The sequence below is a fragment of the Canis lupus genome, chromosome 1 (genome assembly GCF_003254725.2).
Source record: "Canis lupus dingo isolate Sandy chromosome 1, ASM325472v2, whole genome shotgun sequence".
Classification (NCBI taxonomy): Eukaryota; Metazoa; Chordata; class Mammalia; order Carnivora; family Canidae; genus Canis; species Canis lupus.
In genome coordinates, this window is record NC_064243.1 from 62423939 (window position 1) to 62438538 (window position 14600).

The following is a 14600-nucleotide window of genomic DNA, read 5'->3' on the forward strand; positions in this document are numbered from 1 at the left end:
ACTTAATAAAATAAATTAGGAGTGCCTTTAGAATAAAAATGTGTTCTGTGACTTCTGAAAGAGAAATCTTTTTTTTTTTAATTGGAATTCAATTTGCCAACATATAGCATAACACCCAGTGCTCGTCCTCTCAAGTGCCCCCCTCAGTGCCTGTCACCCAGTCACCCTCACCCCCCACCCACCTCCCTTTCCACCACCCCTTGTTCGTTTCCCAGAGTTAGGAGTCTCTCATGTTCTGTCTCCCTTTCTGATAATTCCACTCATTTTTTCTCCTTTCCCCTTTATTCCCTTTCACTATTTTTTATATTCCCCAAATGAATGAGACCATATAATGTTTGTCCTTTTCCGATTGACTTACTTCACTCAGCATAATACCCTCCAGTTCCATCCACGTTGAAGCAAATGGTGGGTATTTGTCGTTTCTAATGGCTGAGGAATATTCCATTGTATACATAGACCACATCTTCTTTATCCACTCATCTTTCAATGGACACCGAGGCTCCTTCCACAGTTTGGCTATTGTGGACATTGCTGCTATAAAAATTGGGGTGCAGGTGTCCCCGCATTTCACTGCATCTGTATCTTTGGGGTAAATCCCCAGCAGTGCAATTGCTGGGTCGTAGGGCAGGTCTATTTTTACCTCTTTGAGGAACCTCCACACAGTTTTCCAGAGTGGCTGCACCAGTTCACATTCCCACCAACAGTAAAAGAGAAATCTTATAAAGAAGAACTTTGTTCGGTGTTAACCTGTAGATAGTTGAAAACAAAACAGACAGTGATAGGACCTAGAAGGAAGGTCAAGATGGAGGAACTCTTAGTTACTCTCTTACTGATTAAGAACCAGCCATCTATGTTTATGTCAGGCAGCTCAGGCTGGTGATGCACCATAAATCAGTGTGATGTTAGCTGTTTGCTTCACTAAATATACCTCAGAAGTGAGTAAGGGACTGGCAGGGCTAGGTAGTGAGAGATAGATTGAGGGCTATGGGTTCAGGCTCACAGAAATACCCAAAATGCTGAAGAGTAAGGAAACCAGAGATGAGGGAACAAGCCAGACCACCCTGCCTTAGATGTGGGCCTAGAGGACAGTCATCTGTGACCAACAAAGAATAACCAGACCCCAGTGAAGAAGTAAGCTATTAAAGATGTTATCACCAGTCCTAACTCAATGGTGATATTAATAGATATGTTAAAAGGGGGCAGCCCAGGTGGCTCAGCGGTTTAGCGCCGCCTTCAGCCCAGGGCGTGACCCTGGAGACCCAGGATCGAGTCCCACGTCAGGCTACCTGAGTGAAGCCTGCTTCTCTTTCTGCCCCTCTCTCTCTCTCTGTCTCTCTTGTCGCTCATGAATAAATAAATAAAATCTTAAAAAAATAGATATGTTAAAAGGATTTAGGTTCCCTGGTTGACTTTCAATAGAAGACCAACCCTATAAGCCCTCAGTGGCAACTCTGTCAGGACTCCTCACACTTCTGAGAGTATTTTCTGTATCTTTACTTATTTAATAAACTACTATTGCTTTACTCACTCTCCTGTGTCTGTGAGATTCATTGTTGGACTCCGAGAGACAAGAACCAAGCTTTCCCATATTCCAGAAAGATATGTGTGCCTAGACTCACAGCCTTTTTCATCCTGGAGATGCTGGCCTATTGTCATGTTTGGATTCTAATCCAATAAATACTTCTGGATAGTTAGTCAAATCATTTTTTTCCTCAGTACTTTCTGTTAGTATGCAACCATAAACTGTTTTATTACTTAATGTATTATCCTGGAGTTAAACTTGCAGTGAATGCATTGAAAAAATAACCACTTAGAAAGTTTTTTCATAAAATGTCATATTCAAACCAATTACTTCTAATTTTTATTACACATTAAATTATAATAAGGGCTATTATACTTTCCTTCTGCATTCTAATTTCTGTATGCTCTTGCTAATTAGGCTATTCCCATTAAGTGAATATTCTTTTAATGTACAGTAATTTCATCTCAGGGTACAGATAGTTACCCCCAAGTGATTTTATCTCTTAACTTCTTTTTTTCCCTATGAAACATATTTTAATATGTTTACTTTGGTTTTGTCTCTAGTCCCACTCTTAATTTATGCTAAAATTTAGGAGTGTTGTATGAAGAAAATCCATTTTTACTACTATTTCACTTAGACCTTAATGACTTACATAAGCTCAGCCTGAAAAACAGGGTGCCTTGGCTACTTCCTTGGCCCTCATGTCTGATACCCAACCTTCAGATCACTTTCTTTTTGTGACCCAGTTAACCAAGTATTTCAATCCTTAGATAGTTTCATTGGTCTACTACAAGAGAAATTTCGGCCTTAAGAGATTAACGGTACTGATAGACATTCTGTAAAATAATGTGAAAGAGTTTTTGGGAATTCCACTTCAACACAGTTGCATCGTACTTGCTCTTGAATCATAAACAACTAGAACTGATAAAAACATATGGCATAACTATCTTTGGAAATTGGAGAAAAAAAACAACTTGAGAGAAAAGAAAAAGATACGAGGACAATGATCATCACATCATTTTTGTGGAGAGATTTTTCAAACACGTATTCATGGAAGAGGAACTCAAGAAGAATATGACAGACTTGCATCACTAAGGGGAAAAGAGCAGGTGTAGGGAGAATGAAATGACAAGATTTTGCACAATAGCGATGAAGGAGGAGTTACAAAGAAAGAGTTTCAATAAACATGCATAGTCAGTTGTGGTTATAATCTATGCTTACTTAGAGTGGAATTCCATGATGCAAGACAAATAACAACTGGAGCATTATAATCTGAGCAATTCCCTGAGCATTATCTCAGTGCATTCTCAGCAAGCCCATTTTCATCTGAACACTCAGAACATTTAGTGGAGACTAGAGTGGGTAAAAGACTAAAATAATGGATAATGAAGGTTAATGATAAGGCTCAAAGGAAAAAACTAATCCATAAATAACTTAATTGACTTATAGAAACAACTTGAATACTTTTTAAAGGAAGACAACAATTCCAGCATTCAATGATTTAAAATTATCTAGTGTTATTTAAATGCTACTAAAAACACAAAGAAATAGAAAAATGTGCTCCATTTTAGAACATCAGTCAATAGAAACAGATCCAGAGATGGCAAATATCATGGAATTAGCAGAACAGGGCTTTATAATACCTATTATGAATGCACTAAATAATTTTTAAAAATCCATGAACATATTTAGGAAGAAAATAAGAAAAATAAAAAATAACAAACAAACAAAAAGCACCTAGAGAAGAATTATAAGATGTCTGGTGAAAAAATTCATTGGTTGTGCTTATCAGCAGATTACATATTGTAGAAAAAAAGATCAGCAAATTTGTACATACAGCAAAAGAAAAATTCCAAATTGAAGCATAATTAGAAAAAGACCTAAAAGTTAGCAGAATCACAGTGATGTAGGACAACATCAAGTGGTCTAACATATGTGTAATTGGAATCCCAGAAAGATGAAAAGCAGTAAAATATTTGAAAAAGTAATGACTAAAATTTTCAAACTGGTCAAAATCAGAAATCTATAGACAAATGTCCTCAATAAAACTAAAGTATGATAAAAACATAGACCATGATACAAAGGTATATGGAAAATTGTCGAAACAAATGATGATCACAAGAAAATCTTAAAGGCAGAAATAATATACCTATATTGTATGAGAAACAAAGGTGAAGTCTGAAGCCAGAAAACAATGGAATGGCACATTTAAAATACTTAAAGAAAAAAATGACAAACTACAATTCTATATTCAGTAACTAAATTCTTTATGAATTAAGGCAGCACAAAGTTGTTGTTGTTGTTGTTGTTGTTTTTAACAAATAACACCTGAACAATTCGTTGCCAGCATATCAGCATTTAAAATTTTTCAGACAGGAAAAGTAATAAGTGATGGAAGCTTGGCTGTTTTTGTTTTTGTTTTTGTTTTTAAGATGAATTACATTTTATGTATGACCCAGAAATTCCATGTCTAAGTGTTTACTCAGGAGAAATGAGAACATATCCACATAGGGAGTTGCACATGAATGTTCTAATAATGTTCTTTATTCAATATAGCCCAAAACTTTGAACAACCCAAATGTACTTCAATGGTGAATGGTAAAAGAAATTATGGTATAAAAAATAAAATATTACAATAAAAAGGAATGGATCACTGATGAAATATTATTGAAGAATCCCAAAAGCCAAACATTCCTAAATTTTCTGGTGTCACAGAGCTTGTCATTTTTTTCATGGCCCTGAAAGAAAGAAAGAAAGAAAGAACTGATTATATACTTAGGTCAAAATGATTCTTAAGTATTTCTGTCCTAGTATACACTTAGTGGCTGTTTGGAAAATAATATACATCATTAGTTGAAAGAAAAATAACATTTGTATTTCATTCTATTAAAAAAGCCATATTTATTTGTGAATTGTATTTGTGCACCTGTTGGGCACTGCATAACTTCTTAATGTGGACTCAAATTGGACATCACCACCCTAATTACCTCTTCCACATTGATTTTCTTGTGGCATTTATTTATTTATTTTTTAATTACAGCCCAAAACTCAGCTTCACAAAGATTTGGTGTCATCAAAAGAAATGTAACTCAATTTAATGTTGAAATTGTGTATTACTTCAAGCTAGTAGCCCACACAGCTTTTGGCAGATGTCACTATGTTTCTTTAAAAATCTAAAACATGTGATGTCCTTGTGAATTCTCCAGTGTCCCTGTGTGACTCTGCATAGTTTTAGAACTATGATAAAAAAAAAAAAAAAGTTGTCAAATTTGGGGCACCTTGGTGGCTCAGTTGGTTAAGCATCTGCCATAGGCTCAGGTCATGATCTCATCAAGCCCCACTTTTTGGCTCCCTGCTCAGTAGGAAGTCTGCTTCTCTCTCTCTGCTTGTTCTCGCTCTCTCTCTTAAATAGTAAATAAAATCTTTAAAAAAATTGTCAAATGAAAAAAATAACCAAAAGGGTATGCATGTATGCACTGTATGATTACATGCATATGAATATATAGGAAGTACAAAATTCAACTATCATGACAGAGAGAACAGAGTTTTTTAGAAACCAAAGATAGGCAGAGATTTCACAACAAAGATGCTTGAATGACACTTTAGATAATGCTAATGCTCTTTATCTTGATTATGGTGATGGTTACACTGGTGTGTACATTTGAGTATTCTCTTAAAATGGGTGTGTTCTATTGTATACATATTATATTTCAAAAAAGTTGATACAGAGATAAAAAAAGATAATCTTTTGAGAAAATACTTAAAATGTCTATTGAAGGGGAGTTTCTTTTAGAATAGCTAAATTTAGATTAGAAATCAAGATGACATAGAAAAATGCAAGATATATATATATTAATCTTATATATATATATACAATCTTTTTTTTTCCTTTAATAAAAATAGGAAAGATGAAAGTAAAAGTAAAATTAAGATAATTATTTTTGGAGAAGGAGTTAGAGAAATTCATAATAGGAAAGTTTTTAGAATTTTTATAGGATCAAATAGGCAGACATAAGCTCAGTTAAAGAGTGGCATACTTACCAACAGTTTAGTGCATGTTCTACCAGAGTACAAATGGAACCTTTACTAAAATATAGAAGATATTGCCTTTGAAATCAGAAGTTTTTAATCAAGGACATGGCCAAAATTATTTGTTCAGCCAAGATTGGATATAAAGGTAGTATATACAAGCCACATGGCACTTTAATCTTGTGGCTGGATCTACAGACTAAAATATAACAACATAAACCAATATTTATTGAGCACTTTCTTTATTCTAGTTTTTATTAGACTGTCAATTAAATCTTATAGCAACTTTATGATATAGGTACTTTTACTTCATCTCTATTTTACACATGATGAAATTGAGTCACAATGAGTTTACATAGCTTGTTAATGATAAAATACTATTTGACTTAAGCCTCAGTAATCTGATCTCAAGGCTTCTCCTTATCACTATGCCCAAAGCTTGTCAATGCCTGTGCATGATTCTAGATCAAAAAGCTATGTCAGGGGTCTCTAGGTGGCTCAATCATCTAAGTATCTGACACTTTTTTGTTTTTAAAGATTTTGTTTATTTATCTGAGAGAGAGAGAGAGAGAGAGATAGCAAGAGAAGCATAAGTTGGGGGGGAAAGACAGAGGGAGAAAGAATATGTTGGGCTCCATGCTCAGCAGAGAGCCTGCTTCTCCTCTTCATCTGCCCCTCCCCACTGCTCTCTCTCTCTCTTTCTCTCTCTCTCTCTTTCTCAGTCTCTTTATCTAAAGCAAACAACTAATTAAATCTTTTAAAATATTATGTCAAATGAAAAAAAAGAACTTAGAGTATGCATGTATATGCACATGTATGAATTCAATCAGAAGACTTGATTTACCTTAAAGATGGGTTGAGTTGTAGCACTGAGATGTGGAGCTGATATCTAGCTGTAGATAATATGAAGCCCTTGGGATCTTTATTTTTTAAGATTACAAAACAGGCTTTTCCTTTCATAGTTTTTTCTTAGGATACTTCCTTTGTTGTATAATTTTGGCAAGGAATCTGAAATGAGTAAGAGTATAATGCTTACAATGCTTCTTAAAAGTAGGGCATGACTTTTACCAAAGCATTGAATGTATACCTCAAGAAACCATCAAATACAAGGTTATTAAGACATCTTTTTCAAAGGTCTTTTGGTGAACTACATAAATTCAAGTATCGGATTATTATTTTATAAAAAAGGAAAAATAACACAGGGCAAATAATGTATGACAAAGGCTAATGGGTTATATAAAGGACTAAATTTTACAGCATCAAGTTTTATGAAAAGTAAATTTTTTTCCTGGATTAGAAATATTACCAAATAAAGAGAAGTAAGAAGAAGATAGTTATTTGGAAAAGACTTATTTAAAAAAAAGGAAAACCCCAGCAGGCAATAAAAATAAAGGTCAAACATACTGTTTGAACTTGAGTACAGAAGTTTTTTTGTTTTTTTTTTTAAAGAAGTCCAAATTCATTTTCCAGAATCTTTCTTTTTATATAGGGTCACTTTAATATTTTCACAGACTAAAGAAAGTATTAGACTTTAGGAAGAGTTGAGAATGAACTATTTCTCTCCTTGTGAGATGTGATAATTAACATGTACATAACTTTATCCATTTGCTTGACTGGCTTACTTTTTTTTTTTTTTTTTTTGAAAAAGAAGAGTGAGCAAATGTAAAGTTAAAAAGTAAAAGAATCTAATACTGAATTTCTAAATTTTTAAACAGATGTATTTGTTATAAATGTACTTATTTGATTTAAAAATATATTCTGGACCATTTAACTCTTAATAGTCCTGACAGTATGCCTTAATGGCCAAACTATTACAATTGTACTCTATTATCAAGTTAAAGACTTCATAATCTGCTTCCACAGAAATTGACTTATTTTCATCTAATATATAGCACATGCTGGACTGCCAATCATGTAAAGAAAACATGAGGATTTATGTCTTATGCCTAGAATAAACAAAGCTAGGGAGAATGTTGCTCTCACCCTAATAATAAGAAAATGCCAGGGAGTCTACAGATTTATAGACTTGAACCCACAAGAGAGCTGTGGTTAATGCACAAAAGCTAGCATGCAATATAAGGAAAGATGGTAAGGCATCTTGAAGTAGAGATGAGATGTAAATCCTAGCTCACTGGAGCTGTGAGGAAAATGGGGCCTCTACAGCAGGGAAAAAACAAACATTAGCTACAATTGCAATGAATTGGTACAACTCATGAATAAATATGGGCTACCATTATAGTATATAACCCCTAGTAGCCACAAGAACAAGAATTCATATCCCCTCATGGGCTCTTATTCATGGACCTTACCTGGTGCTCCTGAGAAAGATTGGGACAGGACAGGAGACTAGACAAATTCTTTTTCAGTGATGCAGTCCTGGTGGAGGGAAGGCCGGAAAGGAATAGAGCCCTACTTGGTCTTTTTGCCTCTAAGGAAAATAAAAGCCTTAAGACATGGGCAGGAAGAGCTAAAAACTATAACTTTCCCAAAGCAAGGATGAGGTCAGACTGTGCTGGAGAAGATAGAGGAAAAAAAAAATAGAACAAGAAAAGCCTCACAATTCTACCACTGAGAGAAGGGCAGCGTTTCTGAGAAACCCCACCCTGAAGCCCAGGAAAACAAGTGAGTCAGGAAGAGGAAACTGTCCTCTTCCACTTCCATGCAGGGTAGCATACCCCAAGCAACAAGCAATAGCTGACTCTTGCTGGAGGAAGAACAGGTTATATAGAAAGGAAAGCATTTGGAAAGGCCTAAAAGATATACATGAACATCAAGATAACCATTCATTTAAGCAAAAATTGCACCAGAGGGATTTGAAGCTGATGATGCACTGAAGGTAAGTAACCACAGCAATAACAAAGCCCAAGTCCAGTTCCACTATTGAGTAGGATGACTCAATCCCCCATCCTAAGAGTATCAGAATGTGAAACATGTCCCTTTTCAGGAAAAATTACTATTATCTAAATGTTTAATACTTTCTATACTATACTGACAATAAAAAATAGAAGACATATAAGAAATAGACTGGAAAAAAAATCACTGTTAAAAGACAAAGTAATTAACAGAATCAGACTCACAGATGAGCCAAATGTTGGAAATACCCTACAGGGAATTTACAATAAACTTGATTTATATGAAAAAGTCTATAATGAAAAAAGTGGGCAACATGAATAAATAGCAGAGAGCAGAGAAAATGTCAATAGAGACAAGGCAATTATAAGGAAAAGTCAAATAACAATGCTTGAATTCTTTTTTTTTTAATAAATTTATTTTTTATTGGTGTTCAATTTACCAACATACAGAATAACCCCCAGAGCTCATCTTGTCAAGTGCCCCACCCAGTGCCCATCACCCATTCACCCCCACCCCCTGCCCTCCTCCCCTTCTACCTCCCCTAGTTTGTTTACCAGAGTTAGGAGTCTTTATGTTCTGTCTCCCTTTCTGATATTTCCCACACATTTCTTCTCTCTTCCCTTATATTCCCTTTCACTATTATTTATATCTTGTTTATCCATTCATCTTTCGATGGACACTGAGGCTCCTTCCACAGTTTGGCTATTGTGGACATTGCTGCTATAAAAATCAGGGTGCAGGTGTCCCGGCATTTCATTGCATCTGTATCTTTGGGATAAATCCCCAACAGTGCAATTGCTGGGTCGTAGGGCAGGTCTATTTTTAACTCTTTGAGGAACCTCCACGCAGTTTTCCAGAGTGGCTGCACCAGTTCACATTCCCACCAACAGTGTAAGAGGGTTCCCTTTTCTCTGCATCCTCTCCAACATTTGTGGTTTCCTGCCTTGTTAATTTTCCCCATTCTCACTGGTGTGAGGCGGTATCTCATTGTGGTTTTGATTTGTATTTCCCTGATGGCAAGTGATGCAGAGCATTTTCTCATATGCATGTTGGCCATGTCTATGTCTTCCTCTGTGAGATTTCTCTTCATGTCTTTTGCCCATTTCATGATTGGGTTGTTTGTTTCTTGGGTGTTGAGTTTAATAAGTTCTTTATAGATCTTAGAAATTAGCCCTTTATCTGACACATCATTTGCAAATATTTTCTCCCATTCTGTAGGTTGTCTTTTAGTTTTGTTGACTGTATCCTTTGCTGTGCAAAAGCTTCTTATCTTGATGAAGTCCCAATAGTTCATTTTTGCTTTTGTTTCTTTTGCCTTCGTGGATGTATCTTGCAAGAAGTTACTGTGGCTGAGTTCAAAAAGGGTGTTGCCTGTGTTCTCTTCTAGGATTTTGATGGACTCTTGTCTCACATTTAGATCTTTCATCCATTTTGAGTTTATCTTTGTGTATGGTGAAAGAGAGTGGTCTAGTTTCATTCTTCTGCATGTGGATGTCCAATTTTCCCAGCACCATTTATTGAAGAGACTGTCTTTCTTCCAATGGATAGTCTTTCCTCCTTTATTGAATATTAGTTGACCATAAAGTTCAGGGTCCACTTCTGGGTTCTCTATTCTGTTCCATTGATCTATGTGTCTGTTTTTGTGCCAGTACCACACTGTCTTGATGACCACAGCTTTGTAGTACAACCTGAAATCTGGTATTGTGATGCCCCCAGATATGGTTTTCTTTTTTAAAATTCCCCTGGCTATTCGGGGTCTTTTCTGATTCCACACAAATCTTAAAATAATTTGTTCTAACTCTCTGAGGAAAGTCCATGGTATTTTGAAAGGGATTGCATTAAACGTGTAAATTGCCCTGGGTAACATTGACATTTTCACAATATTAATTCTGCCAATCCATGAGCATGGAATATTTTTCCATCTCTTTGTGTCTTCCTCAATTTCTTTCAGAAGTGTTCTATAGTTTTTAGGGTATAGATCCTTTACCTCTTTGGTTAGGTTTATTCCCAGGTATCTTATGCTTTTGGGTGCAATTGTAAATGGGATTGACTCCTTAATTTCTATTTCTTCAGTCTCATTGTTAGTGTATAGAAATGCCACTGATTTCTGAGCATTGATTTTGTATCCTGCCACACTGCCAAATTGCTGTATGAGTTCTAGCAATCTTGGGGTGGAGACTTTTGGGTTTTCTATGTAGAGTATCATGTCATCAGCGAAGAGGGAGAGTTTGACTTCTTCTTTGCCAATTTGAATGCCTTTAATGTCTTTTTGTTGTCTGATTGCTGAGGCTAGGACTTCCAGTACTATGTTGAATAGCAGTAGTGAGAGTAGACATCCCTGTCTTGTTCCTGATCTTAGGGGAAAAGCTCCCAGTGCTTCCCCAGTGAGAATGATATTTGCTGTGGGCTTTTCGTAGATGGCTTTTAAGATGTTGAGGAATGTTCCCTCTATCCCTACACTCTGAAGAGTTTTGATCAGGAATGGATGCTGTATTTTGTCAAATGCTTGCTCTGCATCTAATGAGAGGATCATATGGTTCTTGGTTTTTCTCTTGCTGATATGATGAATCACATTGATTGTTTTACGAGTGTTTTGAATTTTTTTTAAAGTAAATGTATCATATACAAGAGGTAATAGAAAAGAAGAAGCCTTTGGAGAGCTTGTCAGTAAATACACATAGCTGAAGAAAGAACTAATAAATCTGAAGATAAGGAAACAGAAATTATGCAAAGTGAAATTCAAAAAGAGAAAGAATGGAAAAAGGAAACCCAGAACAAAACATCCAAGACCAGGAGGCAATGTCAAATAGTTGAATTTACTTATAGTCTTCAGAAGGAAAAGAGAGAAAAGATTAAGAAGAAAAAATATTTCAGGAGATAATGGCTGAAAATGATGAAATAAACCACAACTCAAGAAGTTCAGAAAACACCAAGCAGAAGAATAAATACCAGTAAACATTTTTAGACACACCATCTTCAAATGCTGAAAATCAAACATAAAGAGTAATTCTTGAAGGCAGTGAGGGGAAAAAGTCACCTTACACACAGAGGGGAAAAAAAAGAAAACATTTCATAAGTCTGAAAAACAGAAAAATAAGTTATGTGAACTTTTAACTCAGAATGTATATCCTGCAAAAATATTTTTAACAATTAAAACATAATAAAGACTTTTAAAAATAAAAAAGTTAAATATACTAGGTATTTTCGGGATCCCCGGGTGGCGCAGCAGTTTGGCGCCTGCCTTTGGCCCAGGGCGCGATCCTGGAGACCCGGGATCGAATCCCTTGTCGGGCTCCCGGTGCATGGAGCCTGCTTCTCCCTCTGCCTGTGTCTCTGCCTCTCTCTCTCTGTGACTATCATAAATAAATAAATTGAAAAAATATATATACTAGGTATTTTCTTTAATACATTTGTTTTTCTTTTTAAATAGCCTCCACATCCAATGTGGGGCTTGAACTCACAATCCTGAGATAAAGGGTCACATGCTCTACTGACTGGGCCAGCCAGGGATCCCATATACTAGTATGTTTTTCCTTTTAATTGCCCTGAAAAAATTAGCTCTTTCATGCAAGAAGAGTGAAAAAGATTTTTGGTACATAGATTGTGTAAAGGAAAAATAAGTAATAATGCATAAAATGTGAGAGGGAGGAATTATAAATCTAAGTTCTTACACTATGCATGAAATGGGAAATAACCTTTCAAAGATAGGTTATGATTAATGAGAGATCTTTATTGTAACCAATTGAAAGATGCTAAAATAATTTATAAAAAGAAATATATACTATAAGTCAATGGTGAAGATAAACTAATCATAAGAAATTCGCAATTACTATAAAAACAGGCAGGAAAGAGGAGAGAGGTAACAAAGCCCAGCTGAAACAAATAGTAAACAACAAACAATATGTAGGCTTAAATCCAATCATGTTACTGATTTATTAAATTTAAATGATGTAAACCTATCAATTAAAATACAAAGTGTCTTGATAACAAAGTAAAGACTTGAAAACAAAGACGAAACCATATGCTTTCTACGAGAAGTGCATTTTAAATATAAGGAGATTGAGAGGTTAAAAGTAAAAAAGAAAAAATATATAGCACACAAATACCAGTCAAAAGAATGATGTATCTATATGAATTTCAGGTAAAATGGATTTTAGCACAAGGAAAATTGTCAATGAAAGAAACATTACATGATGTTAAGTGGGCTGATTCAATCAGGAAAACATACATATTCTGAATGTGAATGCATCTAACAACAGAGCTTCAAAATATGAAGCAGAACTGTAGAACGGAAAGGAGAAATAAATCCATTATTATAGTTGGAAATTTTAAAACATTTTCAGCTTATAGTTAGAAAAGATAGGCAAAGCATTGATAATGAACCAGAAGATCTGAACAGCCCAAGCAACAAACTTAACAATTGAAATTTGTAAAAACACGTCACTAAAAAACAGCTGAAAATACATCCTTTTCAAGTGCATATAAAACATCCACCAAGATTCCGGAACATATTTTCCGGAACATATAAAGAAATCTCAACAAACTTAAAAGAATTGATATTCTAGAAATCATCTTCTTTGACCATTGAAGAATTGATAAAGAAATAAATAACAGACCTGGTAGATATTTGGACTATCTCCAGTTTTTTTTCTTTAAAAAGTGCTACTATAAACATTTTTATTAGTTCTTTATGATGCATATACATGTGCATGGAAAGGTGAAGCCCTTATATCTCAGAAGTGAAGTATTGGTTTATAGATTATGCAAATGTTCATCTTCAGTGGATAATTCTAAACAAATTTTCTGACTGCTTGTAACAATTTGCAACCAACAGCAGAGTACGGGATTCCCAAATTCTTCCGATCACTTGCTACTGTCAGATTTGTTTCTTTGAACTTCTAGTGGGTACATAATCATAGATCATTATTCTTATTCCTCATGATGTGACTTGTCAAATCCCCCATAAGGTACAAAGCAGAAGTGAATATGGAACTGCCCCATTGTATTTCCCTTTCTCTAGGATTTTGACCTCTTGATACCTAACTGCTGCACTTGCTTTTTTATTTCTTTAGTTCATTTTATCAACTAGCTTTTATGATTATTCTCAGAAAAAGAATGAGTTTGATAAGATTACTGTAGCATGGCTGGAAGAGAATTCTCCTCATATTTTCTTTGTAATTATAAAATATTTCTTTTTTTTAATATTTCAATCCTTTATTGAATAGTCCCCTATCATACAGATGCAAATCATATCCCATTTTTTTTGCTATTTTTGATGTTTCAGTGAATAATGTTGGACACACGTTGATAAAAATATATAAATGTGTATGTATGCACCCCCCCCACACACACACATAATGCTAAATTCACTGAAGAGGGATTTCAGATTCAAAAATAACATGCATTTATAATTTTGTAAAAGACTAATTGTTTCCAGATAACCTTGTCCCTGGGTATTGCTCCTTCTGAGGGCTCTGAGTTGTTCATAGTGGTTAACATTTAGTATGGGGCTATCTCTTTATGGAAATGAATATTCACTGCTGGATTTTGAGCTCTGTCAATGCTAGGCTCTTCCATAGTCTGATTCTGAACACTGTGTGCAATTGCCCATATAGATGTTGTTGATCTCACTTATGTTGGTTGCACTTAAAAATAGTTTTGAGTTTTCATGGGGTTTTTGTTTGTTTGTTTGTTCCCCAGTTTAATTGAAGATACATGATTTTGGATTTTTTATTTGTTCATTTGTTTGGTTCTTTGCTATCCTATGTGGATTCCAAGAAGTAGAAAAATTGGATGCCATATTTCTCTTAGAACCAGAATAGCATTCATTTCAAAAAATAAAATAAAATTTGGGGCACCTGGATGACTCAGTGGTTGAGCATCTGCCTTTGGCTCAGGCATGATCCCGGGTTCCTGGGATCGAGTCCAACATCAGGCTACTGTGAGGAACCTGCTTCTCCCTCTGTCTATGTCTCTGCCTCTCTCTCCATGTCTCTCATGAATAAATAAGAAGAATCTTTAAAAAAATTAAATAAAGCAAAATTCAATATTTTTAAAACTGGAAAATAAATTGTTTTAAATTGAAAGTACTCCATTGCTAACATCAGTCTACTGCTAAGGCTTTGGATGACTGAAATGCAGAGACTTTTACAATTAATAGCCACCTGTTTCTTTCAAATAAAGTTTCAGCATGGGT

The 14600-nt window shown here is 35.0% G+C and overlaps 1 long non-coding RNA gene across 1 annotated transcript; it reads right to left on the minus strand.

Annotated features, from left to right (window-relative positions):
- Positions 1-3986: 3986 nt before the first annotated feature.
- On the minus strand, positions 3987-8109 carry LOC118352227 (uncharacterized). The gene is made up of 3 exons (XR_004809017.2): positions 7861-8109; positions 6396-6559; positions 3987-4260 (listed from the first exon to the last, which is right to left on the minus strand). It is a non-coding gene; the product is annotated as an uncharacterized LOC118352227 (long non-coding RNA).
- Between the last annotated feature and the right edge of the window lie 6491 nt (positions 8110-14600).